We start from the raw sequence: 14,287 nt of genomic DNA, 5'->3' as shown, positions 1-14,287 counted from the left end.
ATATTTAAAAAAAAATACAATATTCAATGATGAAAATACTGGTATATTTAATAATGAAAATGTCTTGAAAAATCATTGAACTGAAATTAAGTAGTAAAGTAATATAATACTAAGAGAGATAAGCCAGAAAAAAAAACCCATGGTAATTTCTTTTTAGTTAGCCTCACCTTAAACTTTAGTGTGTCTAATATCCCACATTTCTTTTATCCATAGAAAACAAAACATATCCTTTACATCTCCTTTTATCAAAGGAAAAATACAGCTTATTTGTCATTTTTTGTTGATATGATATAAAAATATTTCCTGTAAATGCATCCATGCTGTTTAATTTGGATTCAGATTCATTATAACGTTAGTGCTTTCAGTACTTGAATAATGCTAATAAAGTGTGAACTCATTTCTATATAACTGCTATACAAATTGTTCTCCTTCGATAAAGTTATTTGTATGTTATAATATAAAACCATGAAACAACTGCTGGATTTGGTGTACAAATGAAGAAAATTCTACTCCATCCAAAATGAAACATACAGAAAATAGGGGGGAAGGGCCTTTATCAGGCCTCCTGGATGAGGTGTTGTTAAGTTTGGGATTTGGGGATTGATCCATGTCAGAATTAAATTTTCTTATTTTGAATTTTTGGGATATATGAATTTAAATTTCTTTAAATTCCGGAACCTCTCATTGTTTGGGATCAGGAGCTTGAACCCCCCTCAGAAAAGATCATACTGGGGGGTTACAATATGAATGATGGAGAATATTAGGCAAAATAAACAAAGAATAAAGAAAAATAGAAATGAAGCAACCATCTCCCCTCTATTAAGGCACGCTCATTTGCATGAATTATATATACGGATTATCAAGATTGTGAGAATTGTGTTATTTTTAGAATAGCTAAAATATATGTTAGTGTATCAGTTTTGTTTGTTTATGTCCATAATATATTCTACCTCAGATCAGAAAGTTCTGACAGCCTTACAGCCTGGGAAGAGGGGGGCAGGACCTTTTTCAGGATGTGGGGATGGGGTGTTTTTAAGCTTGGGATTTCGGGAGGCTTTCAATTCATAGCTAATTTAGTTTTATTTGGGAGGAATACAATTACTATTAAGAGAAACTGGAGGATTTAGAGCAGCATAAAATTAAAAATAATAAATGATTTTATCTAAATTTAGTACTTTTCAAAATTAATTGTGATTAATGATAAACAATAAATAAAAAAAAACGAAAACTTTGTATTTTCTATATTATAACCTCAGAACATAAAGTTAGTGATTTTACAGTTGCTGATCTAGAAAAAAAGGCGGGGGCACCTAAGCAATGATATGAGTTGAAATTAATCCCTACTTAATCCTCATTTTCTAAAAGTCCATTCATTCCTTCTTCTTACTTCTACAGATAGTTAAAGTACACATTGAACAAATCGTTTTATATTTGCAGGAAATTACATTATGTGACGAAATGCATTCACATTTTAATTTCATTATCTTTCCTTATGTTCTAATTCGTAACCTCAACCGAACATAAAACATTTATCAATATAATACAAAATCTCACATGGGAGTAGCCACTTGCTAAAGTCAAGTGCATTTTTATTCAGGTTATAAGTACACATAATTCATTATATATCAATGAGAATTATGAAAATTGTCTTGTCTCTAACTACATGTAGCACTGCAACATCAATATTTGCGACTCTTCTTGGACTATCAACCTGTAAATAAATAATTTTCATAATTATTTATTTGGAAAAAAGCATCTAGAGCACTTGACTGCAATGACTCGAATGACTTTAACTACTATCAAACCACCCGTGCATGAAATACTTCCAGCATACTTTATGTATCCAATCAAACAGACCTTTCTATAAATAGCATTAACAGATGTTCCTTACCAAACAATGTTCCTTACCAAACAAAACAAACTAGCATCGATATATGTACAACTTTGACAAATATAACTCTTAAGTGAAGAGGGGGATGCTCTTTTTACTCTTTGAGACGACCCCTGGTAAAACTAAGTAAGTTTTTTTAAATGTCCCTTTATTTTGTTACTTTATAATTCTGTTGTAGATTAGAAACATTATAACCAGTGATTATTGAGTATATTATAAAGATTTTTAAACAGAGCTCTTATTGTGTATTGTTTCAAGTTGAATTTTGTACTTAAAACTGAAAGTCTTTATGTTTTGGATTGAAGTGATATTGAATTTATATAAATATCAATCTTTTTCTTAAGCTGTTAAGCAATATGACTGCATTTAATCATGAAATGTATTTGATATTATTAGGAAATATTATTTTATCTCTGAACGGGGAAAAGCATTATCACTGAAAATTTGACACCTATTAACAATAATTAAAAGCTAGAAAAAAAAACTACTGCAGATTTATTGCTCATTTTTCTGGAAAAACAAATTGATAACTCTCCTTTACAAGTATTTTTCCCCTTTTAGCTTCTGTTAAATAATCCAGAACATATATTATTAGTGTTAAAAATATTTCTCAGGTTAAAGAAAGATGATTATATATAAGCTCACATGCTTTGTTAATTATTTACTGTCAAGGTCGTTAAAAACTTCTATCTTCAATTATTTGTGATTAATTTTCATTATTGCAGGCCATGTGGTCACTTACTAGGTATCTATCTTTTTCTTGTCTGCATTTATCAAGTTAAAAAATATCTCAACAGTCGCTGAATTTTCATGATCCCTTAGAAACAATGTTCATCCTGAAGCTGGGGGTCATATAAATTTTATTTGATTTAGTAAAAAAACATTTTAAATCAGTACATATAAACTTTCAACGCATGAACACTCTTTCTTGGAGTATCAAGAACTTTTCATATCATAAAAGTTCAAAGTTCTTTTTTTTTTTTTATAGATTAATCAGATTTATTGGACATTTATTATAGATATGTTATAAAACAGGGCTGTACCATTTAAATGATTAAAAGTTGGGCTTCCAGCCCATTCCTCCCTTCAACAACCAACCTACTTAATGCATGTTATTTTAAATGTATCAAATTGACATTCATCCATAGATATGCCTAAAGTAAAACTTCCCTTCAACTCCCCCACTTACGGTATTAATGATTAATGGAATAGTCCTTAGTAAAGGAAAATGAGGGAATTCTGCTGTGCAAGCCAGATTTAATAAAATTGATAAATTGAAAGTGAAGACAAATCAGAAAGTTGTTCTACATCATTGCATTTGTAACATTCACAAATCAGAAAAATATGTGCCAAGTTATTTGGATAAAAACACGAGATTGCTTCACTTTGCACTTAAAAACGCATAGTTTCCTTCCCATTTAAACTTTTTAATTAACCTATGTGGTTGAATATAAGTTTTAAACTTTTATACCATTACTGTGTGAATTAAAAGTGTTTACTCAGAGTGCTATCATATAATTTTTAATAACTTTTTTATTTCATTGTAAAAAATAGAAGTGGCTGTCATGCTTGAGGTTTAATTATTTGTTATCACTTTTATTAACAAAATCCATACAAAATTTGGTATTGCACTAATGATAATAATTCAGCACTACTGTTTTATGGGCCGACCGTATATTAATTCAGCACTATTGTTTTATGGGCCAACAGTACATTGAAACAACTTGTGTACTGTAGCTGAACCAACAAATCACCTTAAATACACATTAAAGGTTTATAAAAGTTTCTTGAGGTTTGGTGAAATTTATCTGTTAATTTTATTTAGATTTGATGTGTTAAAATAAAAAAAAATGTAGAAAGATTTAAAATGATATATTTTATTTCAAAACTTTTGAGCAGATGTATTTTCTTAAATTTATGTATCAATTTTAGTAAGTCTAAATTTGTTAAGAGATGACATAGTTTTAATGTTTAAAAATAATTGTCCACCGATAAATCTAAAATATTGTTTATTGTCAACCAAATTAATTGGTTATTATCATGCAAAATTGATTTATTATTTACCACGAAATCTTAAATAATGTATCTTAGAATATAAAGTATTTGTACTATTTATGACCATTTAGATATCCTTTCCTACCACATGTGAGTTTTGTAACTGCATTGGTTAGTAAATTAACTTTACAAATTATTGATTAAATTGTTGAAATGCTTATAAATTACAGAAACAAGAATTGTAACTTTGGAATCCTATCTGGATTGAAAAACATTAGAATTTTTATTAAAACATAAAAAAACTTTTGTAACTTTTAATGACATGTTTATGATAAAATCCTGAAAAACCTATATTGACCTCCATAAATATAATGTATTAGGTGAAATATTGAATATGATGATTTGTACAAAATAAATGACTAGAAAATGTTAAATATTATATAGAGTCTGGTTGCTAAAAATGTTGTATTTTTATAATCGGTGATATAAATTTGTGTTCTGTTCCTTCTGTGTTTATTTCTGTCCTGATCAGATTGTTGAAATTTGTGTTCTCTTCCTTCTTATTTCTGTCGTCTTCAGACTGTTGACATTTGTGTGTTTATCAGACATGTTGTTTCTTTTAGATGTTTATATAGATATCTGTGATATAATTTTGTATTTATTATTATTATTATTGTTCAGAAAGAAATGTCAATATCATTCCTTAATTAAAACTAATTCATAACATTGTCAATTGTTTGTTTTATTATTATGTTTTAATATTATTTCAGGTTCTGTTTTCATTCTAGCATTTGCATAGATATAGGAAGATGTGGTGTGTCCATCCAAATAACAATTTAAAAAAGAAGTAAACCATTATAGGTCAATGTACGGCCTTCAACACGGAGCCTTGGCTCACACCGAACAACAAGCTATAAAGGGCCCCAAAAATTACTAGTATAAAACCATTCAAACAGGAAAACCAACGGTCTAATGTATATAAAAAAAAACGAAAAACAAGAAACACGTATAATTTACATAAACAAACGACAATTACTGTACATCAGATTGCATGCACAGAAAGGAAAGATATGACTTTGTTTTAGATCAAACTATTGATAGATTGATTGGTGTTTAACACCACTTTCAACACTATTGTGCTATTTCATGGTAGTCAATTTTTATTAGTGGTAGAACCTGGTGTTCCAAGAGAGAACTATGACAATCTTAGTTGATTGAGATTGTAGTCTAGCACATCTGCCATGTGTGTGAATTGCTCTTACAACCTTGATGTTGACAGGCCCCACTGTAAAATTGAGAGTTGAGATGGGGAATGTGTCAAAGCGACAACAACCCCACCATAGAGCAGACAACATTCACAGGAAATCAATGGGCCCTTCAATGCAGCAAGAAACTCCTGCACAAGGAGGCATACTTGATCTGGTATACTAGTTCAGTGATAATGGATGTCATTCTAAACTCCGAAATATACACAAGAAAATAAAATAAAAATTCGTACAAGTCTAACAAAGGCCAGAGGCTCCTGAATAGGGACAGGTTCTAAAATGCTGCTATGTTGGAAAAAACATAAGATGTAATTACATGGGGAAGTATATCAATTAAACAATAAAATCTTGAAAAAATTATGAAAGTTGCAGATCTCTACAAATCACTAGATTCCTCATACCTCTGTTATTATAGCAGATATAATGAAACATGTGAAAAACGAAATCGACAAAATAGAAAAGCTGTTGATACTATAACAACAAAACAGTAAATAAACAGCACCATAAGTAAGAATGGTTACTGATGACAAGCTCAAAATAATTAATCTTGTTTTGAAAGCATTCAGTTCTACTATCTAATATTGGTAACTGCATTTGAAGGTAACCTCTTTAGCATTCAATTTTTATACGATCGCAAAATTTGAAAAAAAATTCGTCGTATATTGCTATCACGTTGGCTGCGTTGTAGTCGTTATCGTTGTCCGAATACTTTTAGTTTTCGCACTCTAACTTTAGTAAAAGTGAATAGAAATCTATGAAATTTTAACACAAGGTTTATGACCACAAAAGGAAGGTTGGGATTGATTTTGGGAGTTTTGATCCCAACATTTTAGGAATTAACATGATTAAGAGCCAAAAAGGGCCCAAATAAGCATTTTCTTGGTTTTCGCACAATTACTTTAGTTTAAGTATATAGAAATCTATGAAATTTTGACACAAGGTTTATGACCACAAAAGGAAGGTTGGGATTGATTTTGGGAGTTTTGGTTCCAATAGTTTAGGTATTACGGGCCAAAAAAGGGCACAAATAAGCATTATTCTTGGTTTTTGCACAATAACTTTAAGTAGTTATTGTGCTAATAGAAATAAAGTAAATAGAAATAAATGAAATTTAAACACAAGGTTTATGACCACAAAAGGAAGGTTGGTATTGATTTATGGAGTTGAGGTCCCAACAGTTTAGGAATTAGGGGCCAAAAAGGGGCCCAACTAAGCATTTTTCTTGGTTTTTCGCACCATAATTTTAGTATAAGTAAATAGAAACCTATAAAATTTAAACACAAGGTTTATGACCATTAAAGGAAGGTTGGTATTGATTTTGGGAGTCCAAAATTAAACTTTGTTTGATTTCATCAAAAATTGAATAATTGATATGCTGAATCTAACTGTGTATGTAGATTCTTAATTTTTGGTCCTGTTTTCAAATTGGTCTACATTAAAGTCCAAAGGGTCCAAAATTAAACTTGGTTTGATTTTAACAAAAATTGAATTCTTGGGGTTCTTTGATATGCTGAATCCAAACATGTACTTAGATTTTTATACGACCGCAAATTTTGAAAAAATTTTCGTCGTATATTGCTATCACGTTGGCGTCGTCGTCGTTGTCGTCGTCGTCGTCCGAATACTTTTAGTTTTCGCACTCTAACTTTAGTAAAAGTGAATAGAAATCTATGAAATTTTTACACAAGGTTTATGACTACAAAAGGAAGGTTGGTATTGATTTTGGGAGTTTTGGTCCCAACATTTTAGGAATAAGGGGCCAAAAAGGGCCCAAATAAGCATTTTCTTGGTTTTCGCGCTATAACTGTAGTTTAAGCTAATAGAAATCTATGATATTTTGACACCAGGTTTATGACCACAAAAGAAAGGTTGGGATTGATTTTGGGAGTTTTGGTTTCAAAAGTTTAGGAATTAGGGGCCAAAAAGGGCCCAAATAAGCATTATTCTTGGTTTTCGCACAATAACTTTAGTTTAAGTGAATAGAAATCAATGAAATTTATACACAATGTTTATGACCACAAAAGGAAGGTTGGTATTGATTTTGGGAGTTTAGATCCCAACAGTTTAGGAATTAGGGGCCAAAAAGGGACCCAAATAAGCATATTTCTTGGTTTTCGCACCATAACTTTAGTACAAGTAGATAGAAATCTATGAAATTTAAACACAAGGTTTATGACCATAAAAGGAAGGTTGGTATTGATTTGGGAGTTTTGGTCCTAACAGTTTAGGAAAAAGGGGCCCAAAGGGTCCAAAATTAAACTTTGTTTGATTTCATCAAGAATTGAATAATTGGGGTTCTTCGATATGCAGAATCTAACTGTGTATGTAGATTCTTAATTTTTGGTCCATTTTCAAATTGGTCTACATTAAGGTCCAAAGGGTCCAAAATTAAACTTAGTTTGATTTTGACAAAAAATTAATCGGTTGGGTTCTTTGATATGCTGAATCTAAAAATGTATTTATATTCTTGATTATTGGCCCAGTTTTCAAGTTGGTCCAAATCGGGGTCCAAAATTAAACTTTGTTTGATTTCATAAAAAAATGAATAAATTTGCCAAATCTAACTTTGTATGTAGATTCTTCATTTTTGGTCCTGTTTTCAAATTGGTCTACATTAAAGTCCAAAGGGTCCAAAATTAAACTTAGTTTGATTTTAACAAAAATTGAAATCTTGGGTTTTTTTGATATGCTGAATCCAAACATGTACTTAGATTTTTGATTATGGGCCCAGTTTTCAAGTTGGTCCAAATCAGGATCTAAAATATTATATTAAGTATTGTGCAATAGCAAGTCTTTTCAATTGCACAGTATTGCACAATGACAAGAAATATATAATTGCACAATATTGTGAAATAGCAATATTTTTTTTTAATTAGAGTTATCTTTCTTTGTCCAGAATAGTAAGCAAGAAATATCTAATTGCACAATATTGTGAAATAGCAATATTTTTTTTTAATTGGAGTTATCTTTCTTTGTCCAGAATCAACTCAAATCTTTGTTATATACAATGTATATTCACTTTTTACTACCAACTGATAAATTAAAATAATCTTTACCATTCAGTGATAACAAGCATTTTTTTGAACATCTTAATATTTTATGATGTATTTAAATGAGTAGTTATTGTTGCAAACTCCATTAGAAATTTAATTCAGATTAATTGGGAATAAGGGAAAGGGGGATGTGATTAAAAAAAAATGGGTTCAATTTTCTCACTTGAAATGAAATTTCATAAATAAAATGAAAATTTCTTCAAACATTTTTTTGAGAGGATTAATATTCAACAGCATAGTGAATTGCTCTAAGAGAAAACAAAAAATTTAAGTTCATTAGACCACATTCATTCTCTGTCAGAAACCTATGCTGTGTCAACTATTTAATCACAATCCAAATTTAGAGCTGAATCCAGCTTGAATGTTGTGTCCATACTTGCCCCAACCGTTCAGGGTTCAACCTCTGCGGTCGTATAAAGCTACGCCCTGCGGAGCATCTGGTTGATTATGGGCCCAGTTTTCAAGTTGGTCCAAATCAGGATCTAAAATTATTATATTAAGTATTGTGCAATAGCAAGAAATTTTCAATTGCACAGTACTCAGCATTAACAAGGAATCTTCAATTGCACAGTATTGTGCAATAGCAAGAAATTTTCAATTGCACAATATTGTGCAATAGCAAGAAATCTTCAATTGCACAGTATTGTGCAATAGCAAGTATTTTCAATTGCACAGTATAGCGCAATAGCAAGAAATATCTAATTGCACAATATTGTGCAATAGCAAGAAGTTTCAATTGGAGTTATCTTTCTTTGTCCAGAATAGTAGTTGAATCAACTTAAATCATTGTTTTATACAATATACAATGTATATTCACTTTTACTACCAACTGATAAATTAAAACAATCTTTACCATTCAGTGATAACAAGCACTATTTTTTACATTTTAATATTTTATGATGTATTTAAATGAGTAATTATTGTTGCAAACTCCATTGAAATTTGAATTGAGATCCGTTTTGGAATAAAGGAAAGGGGGATGTGAAAAAAAGGGGGGGGGGTTCAATTTTTCTCATTTGAAATTTCATAAATAAAAAGAAAATTTCTTCAACATTTTTTGGAGAGGATTAATATTCAACAGCATATTGAATTGCTCAAAGGCAAAACAAAAATTTTAAGTTCATTAGACCACATTCATTCTGTGTCAACTATTTAATCACTATCCAAATTTAGAGCTGAATCCAGCTTGCATGTTGTGTCCATACTTGTTTGATTTGGAATCATTATGTCCTACTCTCTAATATCTGTGACTGTAAAGACAAAGCAACTGACAGGAAGTTAAAAATACTCGATATTTTGTCATGAGATCATAAACAGTAGTCCTATACTTTCCAATAACTGTGGCTAGAGCTGTAGGCATATTCACCAATACTCAATTTTTTGTTATAAAATAATAACTGAAGGAAACTCAAAATAACAAATCTTTTCTACTTGGTCTACTTGGTGACTGTCACTGGATGCAACCCGAAATTAAGTACTCAAATCCTTTGAAAACATACGGACCTATTCTGTAATATTGGTAGCCGTACTTGAAATTACCTTGAATGAAGCTTTCAATCAGTTGTTATGAATTCATTCTGTCCTACTATTTAACATATGTGAATGTAACTGAAACAACTACAAAATACTTAATCTTTTGATAAAAAATCATACTCTTATTACTCTCTACTTCTCCTGTTCTGAAGTATTTGTAACTGTACTTGAACCTCACATTTAATCTTTTGTATGAATTCATACTTTAATATTCTGAAAAATGTGACTGTAACTGAGGGCAAACTCGAATACCTAATCTTCTGTTATGAAATCATTCTGTCCTCTCTAATAATGTGACTGTAATTGAAGGCAAACTCAAAATAATCAATCTTTTGTTATGAAATCATTCAGGCCTACTCACTAATATCTGTGACTGTACTCATAGTATTTTTCAATAATAATATAAAGCTGTGTAACATTTTGGTTGAAAATGTTTTAATTCACTAATAAAACAAAAAGACAATTTCAAAACAAAATTTATTTAGGATTTGTTTCAAAATATACGGGAACGGGGACACCACACACCGAAACATCACACACATTACTAAACACCACAGTGGTTTAATAGTTGTAGTTGAAGCCTAAAAATAGAAAGACAATCACATATGTTTGCTTTAAGTTACATTTGATTAAAGGGTTACTTAAAGGACTAAAAGTAACAATACAATACATAGAATTTGATTTCATGAGCGATTTTAAAGACTTTTATTGCTTTATGTAAAAACATCTGTCTTTTATAAATTTAGAATGTTATAACGCGATATGGTTTATTTTTCTTCTTCATGTTCTGCCGTCATTGGGTTCTGTATGAAAAAAAGAATACACAGGATGTGAATTTTAGTAATAGAAACGAAATAGCTTATTTGGAATTTGTTGGATAATAAGAGATAACAGGAAACCACACAGTCACATGTCTGAAGCCCCGAGTGTTAAGTTAAAACACCTGATGGGATACAACATACGTCATGGAATTCTAGTGGGATAGTTGCTATTTTCATGAGACTTTTTATATCAGTCGGACGAGGAATATATATATTTTAAAGATAAACTTACTTGCACTTCTTCTGTATCCTGAGAAAGAAAAACAACAGTAAACCATTATTTATTGTCCACTATAGAAAATTGATGTTATTTGCAACTCATGCATTGGCATTTTGAACATAATAAAATGTGTCTTCTCTCTCCATTTGTTAAGATACCGCGAGTTTAATTGAAATATAGAACTCTGATTTCGGTATAGTACGGAGACTGGTTATTAATAAGTTACATACTATCAACGAGTAACAAGCTTTCTGGAATACTAGTAGGATATTTCAAATAGCTTCAACTTCAATTTCATATAGATTTAAGAAGATTTACATATTGGAAATCCAATAGGAATAAATATTTAAAGTTAACTGATTAACAGCCAACGACTTATACTTCGTTCAAATCCGAAAAAGCGAAATGATGTAATTTAAAAAAAATCCACTTACTCCTTTTGCCAAATCCAGCATCAACACCAACTCCTCCGCCGATTCTTCCTCCGAATCCACCTCCAAGACCGCCACGGAATCCACCACCGCCAAATCCACCACCACGACCACCACTTGAAAGGGCTAGACGAGCAGCAAGACTGGCACTGAGGGATGCACTGCTTCCTAATCCACCACCTAAACCTCCACCTAATCCGCCTAATCCACCTCCGAATCCTCCTCCTAGTCCACCGCCAAATCCGCCACCGCCACCGCCTAGTCCTCCGCCAAACCCACCAAGACCGCCGCCTAGGCCACCCCCTGTAATGTTAACGAAGAAAATAATAGATCTTTGTTTGCTTCGTTTTCAATTATCCTTAGATAGACGTTTTAACCATATGATATTGTAGTCAGCTGTATAATATAAATGACAACCCTTTTTTTAAAGTTATTTATCTACTGTGGATGTGTTTGTTAGGTATTGCTTTTTTTCTTTTCGTTTTGCTTCTTTGTCCTTTTGCACATGCGTGTTTGTGTTGTGTAGATTTTATTTTTATAGCTTGTTATTCGTGCAACCAACCTATTCTTTCGTATCACTTATAGCTATAAAACGCAGTTGTATAAAACATTCAGTGGACTAGTATTCCCCCTTGAAGTCCCATGGCATAAATATTCTACTATTTAAAAAAAATAAAAAAAAATGTTTGTTTCATAATACTTTTTACAAGACCAGCATTTTGAATCGAAAATTTAACGGGGCAGATTTTTTATAGCAAAAACAGAAAAATAATATGTGATTGTTCGGACTTAGTACATGACGATATAACGGGTAGCGAAATGTCGGAACGACCCTGCTCAAATATCTTCTCGAATTCTAAGCCGGTCAATCCTTTCTCTTTTTTGACTATTTAATATACTCATGGTACTGTTTTTGTACTTTTTTGTTTTGTCGACAGCGATTAAAAATCAAGAGGAGCACGTCTACAATGAAACCATCGAGCCAGTTGATTACACCATTTGAAAGTATGTCGTCTAAATGGCCTACATAGTTGCGATGTAAATATTGTCCCCTGTAAATTATTATTTGCATTGTCAAGTTCCTACGATGAAATTTTCTACTGGTGAGAATATTAAACGAATGGCTATTATTTATTTTGAATTTATTGAACCATAAAACTAATTTTTGACTCTTCACATTGAATAATCCGCGAAGCGGATTATGTAAAATATGAAGAGTCAAAAATTAGTTTTATGGTTCAATAAATTCAAAATAAATGATTGCCATTCATTATAAATAAATTTCTATCAAAAATAAGTCTCAACGAACTTTTTATATTATTTATATTAACAATAACAACGTACACACAAATTGGCGTATGAATATACAACGTTAGAGTGGGCGTGTCGCCATAAAAATTGACAACATTGAAAATAAAACTAATAATTTAACCAATCAGAAGACGGGAAATACACCAAATTTATTTATTCCAAAATGTATGCGCAGTAGGTTGAGTTTTATCGTCTGCTTACCTCCGATGCTGCCACTTATACCACCTCCGATACTGCCACGAATACCACCTGCTCCACCACCCCAGCCTCCACGTCTGCCATATCCATTGGCATTAGAAGCAACAACCATAACGGCCATTACCATAGACATACATTGAAGGCGATTCATTTTTATCTACAAATTAACAGGTATACTTTATTTAAGAAGATTTATGACCGATTTACACTACATTAAGATTTTACCTAGAAACTATACTTTATTTCTCAATTTTACAAATTGATATCTATGAGGTTCTAACATTGTATCACATTTTCGGAACCTATATAGTCAAGTTCTACTAATGTATATCTAACAATGCCTCTAAATTGTGATCATAATAATACTTCGCATATTTTCGGTTTTTTTTTTTAACAACAAAGACTAATAAAAGTCATTTTAATGCAAACCCAGAAGTCTGTCTGAATCAAAATACTGTTTTATTAATTTCATTACAGATCTTTTCTATGTTAATATTACAACTTTTAATTCACAGTATTGTACGTCATTGGTCTGTAGCTTTGAAAAACATAACAACTGTATAGATTTTAACGAATTGATAATTTTTCTTTAGTATATCATTTACGTTTACAACTCAACATTCAAAAATCTACGAGGTTTCATGATCTTGACGTTTGTTTTTTTAGATATCACAATAAAAAAAAAGTTACTAATTGGAATTGTATGTAGTAAACAATTGAACCTATTAAAGCGTTCCATGTCCGACAATTCTAGTCATCAAAAGTCGCATTATGCTCATAATCAAATGTGAACTCTTATTTATTTAAAATTTTGATATATAAGGAAAACTGTTAAACTGTCATGTGAAATACTTTCGTTGCAAAGCAAATGCATACGATTCTGAAAACCTCACCAACATGACCAATACAAGCAGAAAAGTAATAAAATATCATATTATTGAACGAAGAGGTGTTAGGAAGTTCTTTACTGCAGAAAATGATGATAGAAAAATTATGACATGAAAGGAATTTTAAAGATGAGATTTATGCATTCAAATCTTTACGAAGGTATTCATTTGTATCTGAACGCGTAAAATTGCCATCAAAAGTTTCTCGTTTAGATTTGAAGTGATGATTTTGATAAGAAAGTTACACAGTGTAAACAATACAATACACCATTTGGGCTTTTATTTAAAAACTTGATACCGTGTATCTAATTCTATTTTTTATGAAAAATGCCTGGAATCGTTTTTTTTTTTATAATTGACTAGTATATTGAAAGCTTCTTACCCTGAGTGCTGGTCTTGGTTTTGAAGAAGAAAATCGGGATGTACTACTATTTTTGTCTCCTCCCTTTATATACAATACATTTTTAAAAGGAAATATCAAATGACTTGTTCAACAAACGATAAATAATTAAATTTGTTAAATCAACTCAAAAGTTTTGACCTGCATGTTAAATAAATAAATATTTATTATTGTTTTACGATGAAATGGACATATACTACATCTTTTACATTTTGAAAACATAATAATTGTCATAAACATCAAAGAAGGACATCACATGAATCATTAAAATTAAAACATGAA

General features: G+C 30.8%; 2 long non-coding RNA genes across 2 annotated transcripts; both read right to left on the bottom strand.

The window, feature by feature from the left end:
• Window positions 1-10,230: 10,230 nt before the first annotated feature.
• Window positions 10,231-11,456, bottom strand: LOC134681388 (uncharacterized). Its single transcript, XR_010100619.1, has 3 exons — window positions 11,213-11,456; window positions 10,791-10,808; window positions 10,231-10,318 (listed from the first exon to the last, which is right to left on the bottom strand). It is a non-coding gene; the product is annotated as an uncharacterized LOC134681388 (long non-coding RNA).
• Window positions 11,457-11,461: 5 nt separating this feature from the next.
• LOC134681389 (uncharacterized) lies at window positions 11,462-14,087 on the bottom strand. The gene is made up of 3 exons (XR_010100620.1): window positions 13,988-14,087; window positions 12,722-12,875; window positions 11,462-11,512 (listed from the first exon to the last, which is right to left on the bottom strand). It is a non-coding gene; the product is annotated as an uncharacterized LOC134681389 (long non-coding RNA).
• Between the last annotated feature and the right edge of the window lie 200 nt (window positions 14,088-14,287).

This window comes from Mytilus trossulus, chromosome 8 (genome assembly GCF_036588685.1).
Source record: "Mytilus trossulus isolate FHL-02 chromosome 8, PNRI_Mtr1.1.1.hap1, whole genome shotgun sequence".
Lineage (NCBI taxonomy): Eukaryota > Metazoa > Mollusca > Bivalvia > Mytilida > Mytilidae > Mytilus > Mytilus trossulus.
This window is presented reverse-complemented; position numbering and strand designations above follow the sequence as displayed.